General features: G+C 37.6%; 1 protein-coding gene across 2 annotated transcripts in view; it reads left to right on the plus strand.

Moving 5' to 3' along the window:
- LDAH (lipid droplet associated hydrolase) overlaps nt 1-19,847 on the plus strand; it is a 103,385-nt gene that overhangs the window by 12,571 nt on the left and 70,967 nt on the right. The gene's annotated exons all lie outside the window — the stretch shown is intronic.

A 19,847-nucleotide genomic window follows, 5' to 3' on the forward strand; every position in this document is an offset into this window, starting at 1 on the left:
CCTTTGAACATTCCTGAGTACAATAACACTCGGGAATATTTTCTCGGGAAAATATATTAATAAATCATATTGTGATTGGTCTGTGGAGCCTGACTTTTGGTACATCCTGTGTGTGTGTGTGTGTGTGTGTGTGTGTGTGGTATTATACTGACACACCCTTTGGTAAAAGGTTTATGTTTACAGTGCTTATGTCCAAGAGGGTTTTTTGCCCCCCGTTTTTCTGCACTGTTCTATTAGATGTTCATTCCTTAATTGTTCACTTCTGTATCCTAGCCCTGTTGATTCTCCGTGACCTTTCAATCCCGTTTGAGAGCACTGCTAGTCAAACATCTTGCTATTTTGCTGCACAGAGGCATAATGATATGGTGATTTTGGAAAAAGGCATTGGAAAGTTTCTGCTCAGTATCATGGCACTTGTGCTGGCAATTCATCTTATGCTTCATATTTTAACAGCTATCTGAAGTTGTTAGGTAAGGCCATGAAAGGTTTAGGAATGACATCCAAGTCAGATGAGGTTGTACAAATGCTGAATCAACATGTAGGTGTGAAGCAAGACTAGATAAGGGTGCTAAAGTGTAAGAAGTGCCTTTCCCTAGTTCTGGTTCAGAAGCTCTGATTGGTCCTTGATAGGAGTAATCAGGTCACAGAACATTGTGTTCTCATAATCTTGGAACTGGGCTACTGTGAAGATTTGTACATAGGGATTCTCTTGAAAATAATTTGAGAAGTTTAGTTTCTGAAGTGGAAAGTCCCCTTTTTGTAACCTTCAGCATTCTTCTGTGATTTCTGAAAACTGAACTCTTGCTCTTTTAACTTGAAAAACCAGATTAGAATTACAACCCTAAAATAGGCATATCCCAGTTACACCCTGCTAAATTCCAACCTGACCAACATATATGGCCTCACCCATTGCATCTCTTCCCCCACAAATGCTAAATGAACTCATTGGACGCCAAAAGATTGCCCCTCCCTGAGCTAGTGCAAAAGGTGGTCAAAACTGTAGCCAATGCAGAAAGGTAGAGCCATATCATAGCCAGGTAGAGTAATATTTTCCTTTCCTGGCTACAGTACTGATTCATTTACAAGTGCTTACGCTTAGCCTGAAACCCACAAATGGCTTGGGAACCAAGAGTGTCTCTATGAGAACCAAGCTTGTCAGCGCTTTAATGTAACCAGGAGGGAGTTCAACTGTTATGTAAGTCACTTCTCCTGGAGGCGCAAAATGCCTATTTAGCCAGGCGTTTTCATTTGATTTATTATCCTAGTTGATATGAACAGTTTGCTATTAGAGACAAGAAATAACAGTTTCACATACTTAGCATAATTTTATATATCATAAAATACAGTGGTACCTTGGGATACGAACGCCTCTACTAACGAACATTTTGGGTTATGACCAGCTTCGGTAGGAAAAATTTACCTCGGGTTACGAACTCACCTCGACTTACGAACCGGATCCGCAGCCATTTTCCCTGCTGCCACGCGGTCACGGCTTCCTGTGGGCGAGGTCGCGGTAGCAAGGAGACGTTCGGTGAGGCTTGTGGTGTGTTTTGCGGTGTTTTGCGAAGGTTTTTGGGGTGCGTGTTAGCATGGCTCCAAAGAAAATGCAGAGCAGGCTTGGCGGGAGTAAGGCTCTGAAGAGAAAATTGCCTCGGGTTGCGACCAAATTCGGCCGGAGGGCGGAACGGATTAACTGGATTTACATTGAACCCTATGGGAAAATTTGCTTCGGGTTGCGACCAACTCGGGATACGTCCAGAGTCACGGAACAGATTAAGTTCGTATCCCGAGGTACCACTGTAACTAAATATTAAGTATTGGTTTACTCGGATACTGCCCTAGCATTGATGTCAAAATTTGGTCTAAAATATTTTTCATAAAAAATGATTATGTGAGAAGGAAGACGTACCAAGGAGGTACCTTACTTTTTGGGGATTTTGCAAATTCTATCATATTTTGTAAAGCAATCTAGTTTCTTCCTTGATCTTTGTGAATTTTTATAGATAAGTTTATTTAGTTATTTTAAAGTAAATACTATATCTTTAACCATGCAAATTAATTTTTCTATGGCTTTTCTACAGGTTCTTAGATCATTCAGCTTATGTTTGGCAACTCCCAAGGCAGAGGCCTCTCTAGATTAACTTTCATAATTCAGGCAGCAGTATGTCATAGGCAGAGAGCAGTAACTATCCAGAGTACCATATACAATTCCATACAATAGAGAAAGTCCTAAATCACTTGCAGAGGTGAATAAAACTGCATACTTGGAATGGAAGGACAAAAAATAGTCTCAGTTTCCTGGCTTGTGAGAAGTATTTGTAAGAAAAAAATGATACGATTAATTAAATAAACCATGTGGTAGAATTCCTGTTACTGAACAATTTTAAACTGCTAGTAGGAAACTATATTGAACGCTAGCAGATTAAGAAAGGTATTCTAGAACTTTCTCCCCAGTGAATTAGTTTTCCCCATACAGCAGAATCTATGTGGGAAGCCGGTCATCTGTCTGCAAATACATTCAGAAAAGATATGCTGAACTGGCATGAGTTGAACATTGAATTTGTATTTTGATAATTCATCTCAGGAAGGAAGATGAAATGCTTGATCAAATTGCTTCCAAGAGAAATTTTAGCATAATGCTTGTGTTTCCCAAAATCAGTGTATATCAACAAGATTCTTTTATAGTTTCATTTTTATATATATGAAGGAATAACAATCTCTAGCACGTTAAAATGCACATGGGGCTGCCTTTGAAGAATATCCAGAAGTTTCAGCTGGTGTAAAATGCAGTGGCACAGGCTGTTATGTGTGCTCCAAGAACTGCACACGTTACACCTCTGCTGCGCAAGCTGCATTGGCTGCCAGTTTGCTTCTGGGTCCAATTCAAGGTGCTGGATATAACCTTTAAAGCCCTACATGGCATGGGACCAGAATATTTGAGGGACAGCCTCTCCCTGGCTACATCTACCTGTCCCATCAGGTCTGTCAGGAGAGGCATGTTGCAGGTCCCATCAGCCAGGAGATGAGCCTTTTCTGCCGTGGCCCCCACCCTGTGGAACATCATTCCTCCTGAGATGAGGCTGGCTTCAACCCTGCTGGCCTTCTGGAAGGCCCTTAGCACATGGGTTCTGTCAACTAGCTTGGGGGTCCTATGACAGAGTAGAACCTGCTGGACGGTTATACGACAATTGAATGCTTTGCTTTGTATGTTTTGCTGCCATTTGTTTTTTATTTTATTTTTATCTTTTAATTTAAATTGGTTGTTTTAATCGTTTTTATGTATTTTGATTGTTTTGTTATGTATATGGCCCAGAGCCACTATGTGAGATAGACAGCTGTACAAATGTGGTTAAATCAATCAATCAATCAATCAATCAATCAATCAATCAATCAGGCTTCAGTTCTGGGCTAGGGAGTGTTCTCAATACACCTGTCTAGATTGTTAGTTTGGATTGCCCAGTTACTATTATTTTCTCCTTTTTGTTCCCTCAGTGAGGCAAAGGCCATAATCATTTGAGTAATGAATATAATGTGAATTCTCTATGGTAGAACCTGGGATTGCCTAGTATTGACTATTTCCTGCATGTAGTGGCTGCAGTGTTGAATTAGGGCTCAAATCCTCACTGATCCATGAAGCTCATTGAGTGATTTTTGGTCAGTCATCATCACTGATGGGGAGCCTATCCAGCTTCAGAAGTTGTTATAATGATAACATGGGGTACAAAAACATATAGCATCCTGAGCTACTGGAGAAAGGATGAAATGTAGATATTCTAATTAACAAATACTTGACATGGCCTTGTAGAAGACCTCTAGTGAATAGGAGGATTTGTTCACTCCTTTAATAGTTGGTCTTAATAATAATATTATCCTTTTATTACTAAAAGAACCAAGTATAAGACATTATTTCTCCTCAGGTTCATATCAAGTGTGTGTGTGGGTTTATGTTAGGATTTTCTCATGGGAAGGATTCATCTCGTTATCTGCAAAACAGTATTGTTGTGGCTAAGTAAACCGTGTGACTTAGTTTAGTCTTTTTAGTTTGCACGTATACTGCTATTTACTGCCACCTATTGGCGTCTGTATGCTAGTTACTCAGTGGGAGGGTACATATTGGCAATATAATGGGAGGATTATATGTCCAGCCTCTCAGTAGAGTTTTAGCCACCATGTAGTCAGTTTTTATGGGTTATGTAGTTGTAACTAATAACCAAGTAGTGTACCTCTTCTCTGGGAGTTTTTGGCTAGAGACTTTGTTAAGCTTGTGTAATAGATAAGTCTTGGATGCTAAAATACATGAGAAGACGTGTTTTTTCCTATATTTTGTATGAAACTTGTATTTTATGGAGTTTTGGATTTTTTATCAATAAACACCAGATAGTATATATTTTCTGGCTGGATTTCTTTAGATAACAAGATATGGACATTGCATTTTGTAAATCTCTCATGCTGATGTGTATTTTTCCTGGGCAACTTTCTTGGAAGTATTGCTGCACTCTGCACAACAGGAGTATTGCTGCCCTCTGCTCAACAGTTTAATGCCTTCAAGTCAGTGTTGACTCTTGGCAACTGCCTGGACAAATCTCTGCAGTTTTCTTGGCAAGATTTCAGAAGTGGATGCCCTTGGCTTCTTCCCAGGGCTGACGAGGGACTAGAACTCATAGTCTCCTAGTTGTAGCTGGTACCTTAGCCACCACACCAAACTGGTTCTCAGTCAGGAATTACTACACCATAAAGGAACAATTAATGGTAGCACTGCATACTTTTCCATCCCAAGTCAACATGTTTTATTTGCACAGGCATCTTAATTTAGGTATGCCTGTCTGTTGTAGTTTTAGCTGCTCTTCAATCGTATTATGCTGATCGTTAATTGTCGTGTTACTTGGTGTTGTGTGACTAATTTCAATGGATATTTTTGGTATGGGTAATAAATAAAGGTTTTTGTACTTTTCCTCAGTATTTATAAATAATATTTAGAAATTTTAATAGACAAATGAATAATAAAAGCACTTAGCAATTCCAGTTTTAGAACAGGAACATTTATATTTTTCCTTAACTTTTCATTATCACTAGCTTTTCATCTGGGTCCTAACCGTTTTGTAACATCCTACTTCCTGTACTTCTAAAGTTGAAAGTGAAATCTGAGATGTCAGGGTATTTTGGTTAAATTGCTGCTAATCATTCTGGTCAAATGTCATATTCTAAAGCAAACAATAACAATTTGGCACTGCAAGGGAAAAAAAATATTTCTCAGCTTTCAGATTGATAGTAGAACTTGAGAATTAGCATTTGCTGGCAAGTCCATGACCTTACACAGTTAAAAAAAAAATCATTGTTGATTGATAGCTTGAAGTCATCATTTTAGCTTAGATTTTGCATTTAACTTTTAGTGCAGTTGCCTGAAAATTTTTATCACATGATCATTCCTTAGATTGATCTCCAGTACATAGCCAGGGGGAAAAAAAACCTTTTGGTAGATGAATATTAGAGATTAGATTATTTGGATTCCTTAAAAAATAAATAATCTATATTAGTTAGTTTATTTTGATTTTTCAAACTTTTCTATGAACTGCTGGGTTAAAATAGGTAGTATTTTTTTCCTGACCATACTACTTGAATTGTGTGACTATCCTTCTTAAACTGATTTCCCTCCAGGTATGTTAGAGTGAAAACCCTCTTGCAGCATGATCATTAACTGGACTGATGGAAAATTCTGCAGTTTGTAGCCACAGAATATCTGGAAGAATCAGAATTCAAAAAAGGCTGATTTGCATCATTAGTTTCTATACCTTATCTGGAACCATTTCAGCAGTTGTTTGACACAAACCTTTCCTTTGTGTCATGTAGACTTAATTCTTCTAATTCTTCACTAACTGACTAATCCTGCTTATTCCATATCTCTAAAATTCTAGAAGTTTAACTACCAGTCATATATAATATTGTGGGTTTTATCCCTATCGGTGAAATATTTCCTAACAACTGTAACCTAGACAGACCTAAATCCAGCAGATTAAATAATAATAAACAACTTTGGTAGATATTTAAATCTCTTACAGCTCACTCTCACAGATACCTGTATATAGACAAATCTCTTCCTTTATGTTAAATGAAAATTTTATTTATTTATTTATTTATTTATTAAATTTTTCGACCACCCATCTCCCCCCAATGGGGGAACTCTGGGTGATTCACAACAAACATTAAAACATAAAATATATGAACACATAAAACCTTAATTTAAAAATTACTAAAAAGAAGAAGGAGAGACCAAGAGGATGAAAAATCTGAGGCTGAAGGCAGAAGGCCTCTATGGGGCTAGCCATCCCCATGCTTGAGGTATTCCCACCCCACCCCAGGCCAGGTGGCAGAACCAGGTCTTCAAAGGCTCACGGAAGGCCAGGAGTGAGGGGGCTAATCGCACCTCTGGGGGCAGGATGTTCCAAAGAGCAGGGGCTACCGCAGAAGAGGCCCGTCTTCTAGACCCCGCCAGTCGAAGTTCTTTCACTGAGAAATAAGACGAGGATTTGCCAAATGTATATAAGACTATGAATTGTGTGAAAAAGTAGCACGATATGTACAAATTCAGTCCCAGTTTATTCATTTTTTATTACAGTCAGCTTTCATATCATGTGACTTGGTGTCTCATGATCCATTTACTTATGTATTTAGTATTTTATAATACATTTTTATTTAAATTTTATAATTTAAAAACAAATTTTAAAAAATATAACAATAAGGTATAAAACATCAAATTACATTTTAAATTTCTGTGTATAGTGCTGTTTTTAACATGAAAACTTCCAACCTTACATTTTCTGAAAATCTCTTTTTGTCAGGTTTCTTGTTGTTTATTTGGTTTGTTAACTCCTTTTAGAAATACACACACTCTATCTATCTCCAATAAAATGCAATTAAAACCATGAGCAGCACAAACAAACTGCAGGGCCCCCTACAAAATCCATAGCTTGGTGATACTTTCTATTAAGACAAATGTCATAAAACAGTTTTCTTGAAAGAAACTTCCAAAAACTCTCCATCAGGCAAGGGGTTACTAGAACGAAAAGAAAAAAGAAAAGAAAAGAAAGCTAGGATGACAGAAAAGCAAGGGAATCCATAGAAACAGGGCATATCCTTCAGCCATGAAGTTGGCGTCAAAATCAGCCCCACCATGGAGTTTGTGGATTGAATGTGTAGTTATTCCTAGGTGTTATGTAATCCATAGCTGGGCAATGTTTTTATTATGCATTCCATAAACCAAAATGGCTACAGTTATGATAGCTTTTCATGTGACCCTAGGAGACATGCATGTGTATCCATAATGATATATATCTTAGGACTCTCACATATTCTGGAAACTTGAGCAAGCAGCTGTACTGACAATGAAAAAGGCAAGATGAAAAAAAGGATCCTCATGTTTTGTTTGCTGATATCTATATGAAAACCACTTGGAATGGAAGAGGTCATAGGAACACCTGGAAATCATCTAGATGATAGCAAGACACCATAAAATGCCAAACAAATAAACCCAAGAACATATTTGTTTATTTTGGTAGTACCCTATCAACACTGTACCCTATCAACACTGAGAACAATCAATCCAGAAAGTGTAATTCAGCAGACAATTTAAAATATTTAAAGACCCAGAAATCCACATATATCCAGGTTTTTAAAAATCCAAACTAATAAACTATTCAGTATTTCTCCAGAGGAACTATGATAATAATTTGCTGAAAACCCAGCTGTCCAGTTTTATTTTATTTTGCTTTGTTACCCAGCATTGTATCTTAAGTAGCTCAATTATTTTTCTTTTGGAGGAACTGAGCTGGAGTTTGTGTGTATGTGTGTAGACAGAATATCAAAAGTCAGATCCCATAGGTCAGTCACAATTTTTCTTTTCAGAGAAAATGTTAACTATACTTAAGAATGTTCAAAGGTCATCTGTCAAATGATTAAGAAAATGGCAACCAATTTGAACATTTAATGAAATTTACATAATAAATTGTATATGAGGCCTAACTCTGACTATGGGGCCTGACTTTTGGTATACTGAATCTTGGGGGGGAGTGTGTGCGTGTATGTGTGTAAATAGATGATAGATGATGGATAGATAAATTTGCTAGCGCTGACTTTTTGGCCAATTCCTATTCCAAAAGATGCTGCCATTTATACTGATATATTGAATGTTTTATATGGAATGTTAGCAATTAGTACAGTAACAGTTAATTACAGAGTCGAGATTTCTTTTCATCTGCCTAGCTACCTACCTTTAAAGCTCTAATGCTCATACCGAAGTATTTAACATGGCATTCTGTCATTCTGCTTAAGAACGAACGATCTATACGTGCTGAATAAACATTAGCAGAATCATTAAATGTTGCTTTTTCCTCTGCACTGCCCAGTATTGACACTTTGACTCATTACGTTTTCCTAAGGGTTAGTTTGCTTGACTGCAGATGCTACTTATGAACAGCTCCTTTTATAACCTCATAAACACCGACTACTTATTTATATCCCGTAGTTTTGTCCATTACAACTTGCATATTATTGTTTTTGTTTGTGTCTCTGTTTTATAAGGTTAAAGCAGTTAGAGGATGTTAATGGCATACTTGGATCTAAAAAGGCAAGCTTGAAAAACAAGGAGGGGGGCAATGTTAAAATGCTGTATTGGATTTTATTGTAATCAAAGCATGGCTATCCTTGTTTCTTTCTTAAAATAAGCAACTGAAGCTTGCCCACAATGCATTTATTTTTGCAAGATTATAAGGTTTCCCTTAACGTATCTCCTAACATTTGGAACAGCTCTTATTTAATTTGGTTTGAGAATTTGAGTTGCATTTTGTTTGAGTGGTGTAGTGGTGAAGTAATTTACTTTCTTGCTCTTAAGCTTGAAAAAATAGATTTGGAAAGTTTGTTTAAATGGCATGTTAGCGCTTCCTCTCAGAGGCTTTTAAAAATACATTGTAGTTCAGAACCCTGGCTATCAAAACAGAAGCTACTGATCATATGCGGATGTCAATAAGCTCATGTTCAGCTAGAGATTAAATGGCTGACTTTTTTATTGAGTTATAGACACTGTGTACATGTATTGGTTTAAACTTAAATTAACACATTGGATTTATCTTACTATCTTAAAATTTTATTAGAATCTTTAAAATTAGTTACATAACACTTTACATGCCACTCATAGCTTCTCATTTAAAACTCTCAAGTTTGTTGCTATAAGCCACCTTGAACACATTTCCTAATGAAAAGGCAAGACACAACTAAGCAGGAACCAATGTGGGAAGTCATGGATGATGATGATGATGATGATGATGATGATGATGATGATGATGATGATTGCTCACACACAGTCTCAAAATTGGAAATGGTCAAATACTAGGCTTTGATGGTTGTATACCTGGTGAATTATTTCAAGGATGTAAAATGCGTGTGTTATTCTAAAGCAGTCTTCCATAGGCTGGCATCTACCAGATGTTTTTGACTATAATTCACATTATTACAAGGTTGGGGAAGTCTGTGCATCATCTTCTTCCATTAACTTGACCAATGGGATTTTGTCTATACCTGAACTGTATATGATTAACTAAAATAGGGTTTTTACTTTCATTTCTAAATCCACTATACAAGGATAATGTTGATATAAAATGTCGTCTTTATTGGTTTTATAACTGTATGATACAATATGTGGAATATGAAATTGTAATATCCAAGTTTGGAAAACTCAAGTTTAATATTTATTTATTTATTTATTTATCAAATTTGTGACTGCCCATCTCATTGAAGATGTAGAGATGAACTTAATTTTTCAGAAAACATTGTTTTGTATTGGATACCTCAAACCTGAACCTGAACCTGACTGACTAGGATCCAGATAACTGCTTCGTCCAATGTTCTCTGTAGTTGTTCCCTCACAACTGTCTCAATAAACATAGCCAAAAATGATGGTTGGAAACTGGGTGAAAGTTATCTAATACCTGTTGGTCCAGGGAGGGCCTCTCAAGGAGAAGGTATACCAGCTTCCTTCAAGGCTGTTGGAAATAGTCCCTTCCTTAAAGAGATATTAACACTCTCATGGATCTAGAGAACTGGGCCAGTTGCTCAAAGGAGCCAGGAGGGGCTAGGACATCCTAGAGAATACCCTATCCACTTACTCATAGGTCACAAGCCAAAACAAATCCCAAATAATCTGACAAGACATTGTCCTGAGCACTGCTTTAGACTCTGCCCAAGTGGGATTAAGACTCAAGAAAATTTGAGCAACTTTACCAGTCAAATGCTGAGCTAACTGGTCACAGTGGCTGGGGGAAGGTCCTGCAATGGGCTCAATCCCAAAAGGGATTAACCACCCCAAATAAGGCTACTGGACAACAGTACCCCAATGCAGTAGGAGAGAAGTAACAAATAGTTTAGCTAAGGAGGCTTGTTTCCTCCATTAAGGTACCACTGTGGTTTAGCATGTTGTGAATGCAGTGGCTGGTCAGCAACGCCTGAAGGCCTATAAATTCCCTGTCCCTGCCATATTTTCTAACTCAGCAGCTATCAGATTGTTTTGGGGATATGATAAAATCATACTTAGCTTTTAGCCTTAATTCAGCCCAGCTATCATGCATGTGTCCATAAAATATAACCATTGCCTGGAAAGTTGTGTTCCTGGAGGGCATCCATTTGAATGAGAATAAACACTGGCCATTTGCATTTGCTCTTGCTTTTTCTTTGGACTTTCATGTACTATCCGAGCCTCCAGACATGGAAGGCAAGCATCCCGTTCCCACGATGGTATAACTAATCAGGTTGAGAGGGCTGCTTAAGTCAATCATACATGTAGAACACTTCCCCATTTAACAGTTATCTTCCCCATTTTGTTTTATTGACTGTTGAGATGGTGAAATCTCAAATATCTGGTTTTCAGGACTTGCTTGCAGCCTCATGATTAACAGTACATCTGATTTGGCTCTGATAAAAGCAACAGTAACAATTAAATGCAGGTGAAAGAAGTACTGGATGTGTTAATGAAATGATATGGTAATTTCTTACAATGTCTTTGCAGATAGTTTGCTTAATGGCCCCATTTTATAGTCCTCATGAATTTTCATGAATTCTAAGTAATGCTAACTAGCAAGTATTACACTTTTTAAAATAATGAATTATTTACTCTTTTGTAGTGTCACAAGTATACAAGGATGTTTTTACTACAGAATACTTCTGGTGTTTCAGTATAGAGCATGAGCTTCCTGTTTATAGGACTGCTTAATATATGCAGTGATTCACTTTCAACGTTCTGCAAGCTATTCGTCAACAGTGAAATATTCCCACATCAATGTGTGAGGAAGGACTGGTTGTTTTTATTTAATGTTTCAAGAACTGCCTCAGCATGGTGGTGCTGCCCATCTTGATGGTTCAGCTTTTGCTGCTCAGTTTGACCCTTTGGGAACTTTAAAGAACATTTGGAAGCATAAACACCCATAATAATTCATTAATACTGATTGGAAATAGGCAAACATTTTGTCCCAAGAGTTAAAATGGAACATGTGAAAGTATACCATTGGAAAGATGCATCAGTTGCTCATTTTTTCTTTTGATTTGCTTCGTGATTGTTTATAATCTCTCATATACCCACATGCACACAGACACATGCAAATGTGTGTTCTTTATAGTTTTATTCCATCTATGAGAAAGCTTTGGTCCCACAGATGTTGCTGAACTTCATCTCGCATGATTCCTTGATACTGGCTTTGTTGGCTAGAAGTGCCACAGTTGTAAGTCAGCAACATGTGAAGGCCTGTAGGTTCTTCACCTTGATTTATCCCATCAACTTACTAAAATTTAGGGGTGTACAAAACAGTTTGAATTCATAATGTTTTATACTTGAAACATCCCCCAGTTTTAGTTTGAAATGGGTGGTTTCAATCATTCCAGAAGTGTTCTGAACTTGAAAAGAGCCTTTGCATCAAAGTGAAAACATCTTGCAAAACCATTTGCAGAATGGTTGGAACAACCCATTTTGAGCTCAAAACATTATGAATTCAAAACATTTTGCACACGTCTACTAAAATTGTATAAATTGCCTTTGTACATATAACACTTGCCTTAGGATTGTCAGCGAGAGTAGAAGTAAGTTGAAGGCTGCATAAAACCAGTTTGTGTGATTTAAGGAGTGCAGGCAGAGTAGGAAAATGATCCAAGATTCTCCAGCATCTTTTTTCTGCATAAAGGACAGGTATAGGGGTTTAACTCCTCTGGGATAAATTTTCCTTGAACAAATTTTATTTTGGAAGCAGTGCAAATAATACTGAGACATTGCAGTTTTTGATTTCTTTCGAACAGCCCCTTACTTATAGAACAGAATATTTGTAGCTCAGGGTTGAACTATGGAATCCTTGGTGTTCTCTGAGCTCAGAGAGCAACAAGGACTCCATAACCCCTCACTTCCTAAAAGACATGCTTATTCAGCAGTCTTAATCGTGGTTATTACTATCATCCCCCTCTAAATACTTGTGTGCAAATATACCAAGTATACTTTTTTGCCCCCTTGCTATACGCTATAATATATCTGTAGATTACTTTAATATTTTCGATTTTAAATATAATCATTTTGATTTGGTTGTATTTAAAATCACATTCTCTATATTATTCAGGACATGGTGTTTACCAGTGTATTTTGCCAGTAATTTATGTAACTTTAATTTGTAAAAACAAGTCTCCTGATCTTACTTTAAAAACAATATTTCTTCTCCATTCCCTTTCCCACATATAGCCCAGTTTTTCTCAAGCAAGAGCATGGATCGGAACAGCTTTCTTTCTTTTCTTTTTTTTCCAAGTATTGTAGTACTGAGGCACTTCATTGACCGCAGTCCTCTCAACTTTGGGCCTAGGTTTGTGTGTGTGCATGTGGGAGTGTGGGGGGGTGTTGTTTATGGATATTTTCAGCCTTTCACTCCATGACATAAGTTGTTCTCTAGCTGATACCATCACCCATACTGTAATTGGATGCAGATGATATCCTAAGTCAGGGAAGGCTGAAAGAAATTTCTTTATGAATTTGAACCTTGTGGAAAAGAAACATTTATGTCTTCTGATGTCCTAGTTTCAGGAGGTTATGTCACAGTTCACTGAGATGAGCAATACTTGTGGTGTTTCCATTTATATTCCTAACTCCCTCCCTGAGAAACAACAATGTGAAGTACCTCAAAAACAGTGAGCTAAAGATTTGAAATGGCATTTTCTTTGGGGAGAAGCCCCTAGAAGAGAAGTCACGACCCAATTCATATTGCAGTCGTGGGACTGAAGGGTATATGGGATGTCAGCAAGATGCTTGTTGACCTCTGATGCTAAATGAGTAAGAGAAGAGGGCTTAAACTGATTCTGACATTCTGAACATCAATGGCTGCTATACATGTGTGCTAAAGAGTGTGGGACAAACTCTTTCATATGCATTTGCACTAATCCTTACAGAAAATTAAAACAATGGGCAGGATCCAAACTAGAATGCTTTGTGTAATCTCTTTTCTTGGCCTAGGTGTAGTAACACGTCGTACTTTAATACGTTGTCATTTAAATGTGTTACTACACCTTACATTTGCAATTTAAATGTAATTAAATTGGTTAAGTTTCACCCTGATGTTTTTAGCCTTTTCTTTTTTTCCCTTTCCTTTGGGATGTATCCTTGCGTCTTGTTTCCCAGTGCAACTTTTCCTCTGTTTTACGAGTTCTCCAACAGACATTTTGTGAGTTCTGTTCTTTTCTGCACATAAATGAAATAGGTAGGATGACAGTATACAACCCTGACATAATCTTTTCCTGATTTTGAACGAATTAATTGCAGATGAGGTGGTCCAGTACATCCATCTTTTTAAAGACTATCTACAATTTGTTGTAGTCTCCACAGTCAAAGGTCTGATTATAAACAAGGCAAAATAAAAAGTTTGCGACTCTTTTTCCTCTTCCCTTGTCCATCAGATATTTGTAATGTGATCCCAGGTGCCTCTCCCTCTTCCGAGACCAGTTTCTGCTTCTGTAAAAAAACCTGAGAACTGTTTGTTTTATTTTAACCAAGTGACTTTTTAGGGCCAGGGGAGAAAAACCAGTATACATTACTCTGGGTACATGGAGATACCACTCCAGAAATAATACATTCTGTGAAAACAAGGAAATACTTATATTAATTCAATTAAGAAAGTGAGAGAAGGGAGGAAGGATAATTTCTAAAGGGATTTCATAGGATAATAAAACAAATTCTTACTGAACTTTTCAGGAGCAAAGCCTTTTTTTTTCATCCAGCTGAATCAAATAAGTCCTTTGGCAAGATAGGCTTGCAATAAGACAACAACATTGTTTTTTGTAAAGCAGAGCTTTACTTTTGCTTATGTATTAAATAAATCATAATTGTCATTGGTCTGGCAGCTGCAAACAGGCCCCCTCCAAATTGCTGGGCTTGGTACTTTGTTATATAGTAATTGCTTTTGCCTGCTCACTGAGAAAGACTGTTAGTAAGATGGGAACTTGTGTATATCATTCTTTCTCCTCACATCCCTGTTTTCATAACTGGACAGCCTATCATTTCTCTGCCCCTGTTACAGTTAATTGGATCTGTGTGTATTGAAACAGTATTATCGAATCTACTCAGGGGAAGTGCTGCCTTTGGGGAGGAGAATACAGTCATGTAAAAGAAAGGCTTAATCTGTGCGCCATGGATTGCCTAACCGTGGTTTGCAGTGTGGCTTATTGTAATGTGCAAGCCAAGCCAATGGTGACTTATGCAACAAATCTTGGCTTAGCAAGGCATAATTTGCCTCTGTCAAAATAATCAGACTATGATTACATATATGGCATTAGGCTGATTATTGCTTCTCCTCCTTGGGAGATGGCAATTCGCCATGGAAGAGAATGGATGGGCACTTAATATTTTCCTGCTGATATGCGTTGTTTCCACTCCTGTCTGAAAACCTAGAAGTTGGCTACCCGTGAGAACAGGGACTTTTGAGTGAAATTGAGCTTGTGTTAAAAGTGTTAAATACTGTCCTAGAGCTATACAAAACTTCAGCTTCAATTTGCAAACTGTGCAGATTGAAGGTGAAGTTTTGTATAGCTCTAGGACAATACAGTGGTACCTCGGGTCACGAACTTAATTCGTTCTGCGACCCAAATTGGTCGCGACCCAAATCAAATTTTCCCATAAGGTTCAATGTAAATACGGTTAATCCGTTCTGAACCATATGTATTTTTTTTTAAAACCACAAAAATATGAAACAAAGTACAGTACAGCACAGTACGAAGAGAGAGAACACTAACCTTGCTCGAGGCGACTTCTGGCGTGGAGGACAGGGAGGCGGTTATTGTTTGGAGGGAGAGTCCCCCTCCCTACAGGAAGCCACGACCACGTGTCACAGCAGGGAAATGGCCGCGGATTCTGTTCGTCACCCGATGCAGAGTTCGTGAACAGAAGCAAAATTTTGCAAACAGTGCTGTTCATGACCCGAATTGTTCGTGAACAGAAGCGTTCGTGACCCGAGGTACCACTGTATTTACATGCACACCTGCTTTAAAGTATTGCACACTGAAGCACCTTTTGGAGACAGAATCTGAAGCGCTGCTGATATTACATATCCTTCCTAATTTTTTCCTAAGTATTCTTTTCCCAAGAAAGAGCAGTTGTAAGGTTAATGATGCAAATGTTGTAATGTTTGCTTATGTTTTAATTCAGGCCATGATTTACTATTTGTATAAACCGGCATTTAATATAATAGATTGTGTAGCATAGAGATAGACAGGTGGTAGTTACCAGCCAAGGTAGTTAAAATCCAAGCACAGCTAAGAATTAATCAGACTGCTTTAGGTAAGTCACAGTCTCGCTGTGTTTATCGTTGTGACTCTCAAAAGCTTTCCCCTATCCATGATAGGAAGCTGATTAAATTGGAATATCAGGAATGGGGAATCTTCAGCTGTTGCTGAACCAGAATTCTCAGTGTCCCTACTGAGCAACAGTGTCGTTCTACAGTGTACAAGTCTTTATCTAAAGTTACAACTGCATTGTATTTTGTCTTCAGTCCCCCCAGGATTCACCTTAAAGTCCACCTGATCAAGCTTGCCATGCTTTGGCAAAAACCACCACCAACAAAGTTTTCATGAAGTGCAATCCATCCTGTGTCAGCAGCCCATCAGACCATAGTCCCAAAAACCAAACAGTTCCTGTTGACATAATTGCTTAGCTAGTCATTCTTACATAGTATTCCTCTTTCCAGTCCTCTTTCATGGATTGGAGGGATGGAGAAAGGCATTTGAGGCCTCAAGTTCTTGAGCTTCCATCCTAGAGCTTCAAAATCCATTTCTGGTACAGTTGTAGCTGTTCCATGAAGCATAACTTGTCTCCACATCATTAGTTAGGTTATATTGCTCTTAGAGGATACCACGTAAAATTAGCTGGTGGGTCTGGTTGGCACACATTTATTATGATTTTGCAACAGGAATGAATAATCAATTACCAGCAGTCCTTTCTTTTGTTCTTGTAAGTTGCAGCTGCATGTCTGCCCTTCAGAGATCCACTGTATTGTCTTCTGTTCTGCAATCTTTTTTCCCCCTCTTCTTCTAAACCATGTCTCTTGCTTTTGCTGTTTGCTCTTCTCCACTGAGCTTGCTCCTTTATTCGATGGAGAGTTGCTTCCTCTGTGGATCCCTGTTGTAACACCTCCTTTCTTTAATGTAATACGTTTTCATCCTCACGTACTACCTCGTTGCTCTGATCAGTTTTCTGCAAGAACTGCTACAGGCATGCATGGAGAATAGTCTGTGAAGTAGATGTGCATCCAAAATTCTTTCAGATCAACTTTGACTTTGGGCAACTTCATGGGCAGGTCCATGCAATTTTCTTGGCAACATTGTGGAAGTGGTTTGCCATTACCTTCTTCCAGGATGTTTTTCATCTTCCCAGACTAGGGCTGAGAGAGTGTGACTGACCCACAGTTACCCAGCTGGTTTCTGTGCCTAAGAGAACCTGGGTCTCCCTGTTCCTAGTCCAGACCCTTCAATCACTATACCAGAGATGAGGAAAGGACAATACAACTGTATACAGAATGGATGCAGAGCTGAACAGAGACCATTCCATAGATCAGAAAAATAGTTTTGAAGATGTGAGTATGTGTGTGTAATGCTTCAGCAGATTATATCTAATAAAAGCTTTATAGGTTTAAAAAGAAAAAAGAAAAACGGTTTGAGAATTAAGAAGGAATATGGATAAAACAGTATGGATTATGCAAAATGTACAAGGTCATATGACATGGCAAAGTCTTCAAAAGCACAGAATAAATCTGAATAGCTCTCTTATTTTTTCCATGCAAACCTGCCTAAACAAATTATAGCAGAAGAGATATTATGAATAACAGAGCAGCACTCCTGAAATGCTTTGAAAGTGATATAGTAGAGGCAGAAAAGCTCATTGATCAGCAAGTCATATTAGTACAGAGAGCCCATCATACCAGTCAACCCCTCCCTTCAACTTTGTCCACATATGGAAGAAATGCTACAGCAGAATTTGAGACATTACAAAGCCATAAAGTCCACCAAATATCTGAATTCCTTTGAATCTCTCAGAATCTCAATTCAGTTTGATGCTCAAATCATTTAACAGTTTTGTTTTGAAGGAGTTATTCAACTAAAACTCCTTCAAATTAGATCAGTCCTACAAAGCTTCACACAACCCTAGTAACTGCTAGCCAGTGCACAGTACTCTGATTACGTGATATCCATACTGAAAGATTTGAACTAGCTGTTTGTTGCATGCTGGACATACTTTGAGCTTTGGTGTGAATACAAAACCCCTAATATTAAAACATTCTTTTAGGATGATTCTGTGTTTGTAGAAAATAGTTTATAATGTTCAACTGTGATCCTGAGCGCCTTCAGTTCCAACAAGGGCTTCATCTGTAATGAGGACTCCATCTGTAATTTATTACCATATCTGTCACCCTTTTTCATAAAAGTGGAACAATTGGTGGGACTCGCCTTTGATGAATGTGATCAAGCTGTAGCAACCCACTTGCTGCAGAATGTTTTACTGACTGGTGTTCTATATACTTTTTCATATCTTATCTGAAAGATAAATGAAATTGTTGAATGTGCAAGGCAAAGGAAAGACACATGAGAAATGATCATCATCAAAATTATCTTGTGTTACTTGAGAGTTTCATATAATTCAGCACAATACTTTTAATAGGATGAATTAGATGGTCAGCTTACAACACAATACTTGGCTATGGACTAGATTAAACAAAAAAAAAAAAAAAACAGAGCAACTTGGCCTAAAAATAGATCTTCATCTGAAAACAGTGCTTTGGCCTTAGGCCTTTGCTAGAGAACTTAGTTTTTTATTTTCCATTACCTGTATAACAAGTGAAAAAATTAAAAATGTGATTGGCAAAAGATTGCTCTCATTTTTTTTTTAATTTGAGGGGGTAGAGAAGAGGGGATGTATCATGTATTTCTGTCTTTCTCAGTCTCCTTTCTGGCTCTTCCATTTTTAATTTAACAAAGCATAAATCATGCCAGGATGTTTCTAAGAACAGCTTTACCAACAGTATTAATTGGCTTTCTCAAAGCCTTTTCTGTGGCCATCCCTGGTTTAATTTGTTTAAGATTTAAACAAAAGGCTAAACATTGAACATTAAACAATAAACAATAGAAGATCCTGTTTTCTTGAAGCAATTATCATTTTATACCCAACAATTACTTTTTATGTGGCATTTTTTAAAAAACAACTAATTATATGGGGACCGTATGAGAGCGCATTCAATAACTGGTTCTTCATGTGCTCAGCATGGTGCCAAACACGTTACCATAGACAACCCTGTGCAATATAGCCTCTGAGAAACTCTAAATAGTGAATGTCATCCCGCCTTTACTGTTTCATCCGAGCAACCTATGAAGAAGAATACTAAACAGAAATATGGTGTCTCTATTCTATTATTCTGTCTTCCTCTCATTGGTGGCTGAATTTAAACCTGGATCTTAGCATGACATTCATTCATTCATTCATTCATTCATTCATTCATTCATTCATTCATTCATTCCATTTCTCCCCCGCCCATCTCCACCCATTTATACCACACTGAATATAGTCTGTTAAAGTGGAGTGAAGGTTTGCCATATGTAAAAGAAGAGAATATCTGAATTAGATTTTCAGAAGCATTTTTTTTCTTCTAATAAACTTTATTTCATGGGGAAAAGGGCACAGAGTGGAATAATGCATTTGAAATTATATTATACAGTGAATATCTCCAAGACCATGAGTATTTTATTTTATTTATTAAATTTATATCGCTGCCCATTTCACTTACATTTTGGCTTATCCGTGATGGTGATACCATTGCAGCACTGGCCACGTACCCTGTAACCCTTGGAGGTTGAACGTTTTTTTAAATAATGAGAAATGTAAACTCTGGCCACAAGAAAATTGGCCACCCTTGCTTTAAAACAGATGGTTCTCAACTAAGTTACTCCTGTGACATGGGTGCCATAGAAACCACAGCCATGTTCTTTTGTATTGTCAGTTCTACAGGGACATTTGCCACCTGGTGATTACCCCCCTTTTATTTAAATTTCCAGAGCACTGTGATAATTTTTATTTGCATTATCTGTTAAACAACCAAGATAAATTTATTTCTCTAAAAGTAGCAAAATTCTGCTACATTATGTGTAAGCTTCACCCATAGATGATTGCCAACAGTTATTGATGTTAGGGGATAATTTTACCTCGTTTGTTTTATAGAATGTATTTTTATTGGTCAATGACCAAAATAAAGTTTCTGTCTGTCTGTCTCAACTAAATGCATACCTATCACAGATAGGATTCAGAA

The sequence above is a fragment of the Python bivittatus genome, unplaced genomic scaffold, assembly GCF_059951505.1.
Source record: "Python bivittatus isolate LINGU-HERP-01145 unplaced genomic scaffold, Pbiv_v1 ctg000020_np1212, whole genome shotgun sequence".
Taxonomy (NCBI): Eukaryota; Metazoa; Chordata; class Lepidosauria; order Squamata; family Pythonidae; genus Python; species Python bivittatus.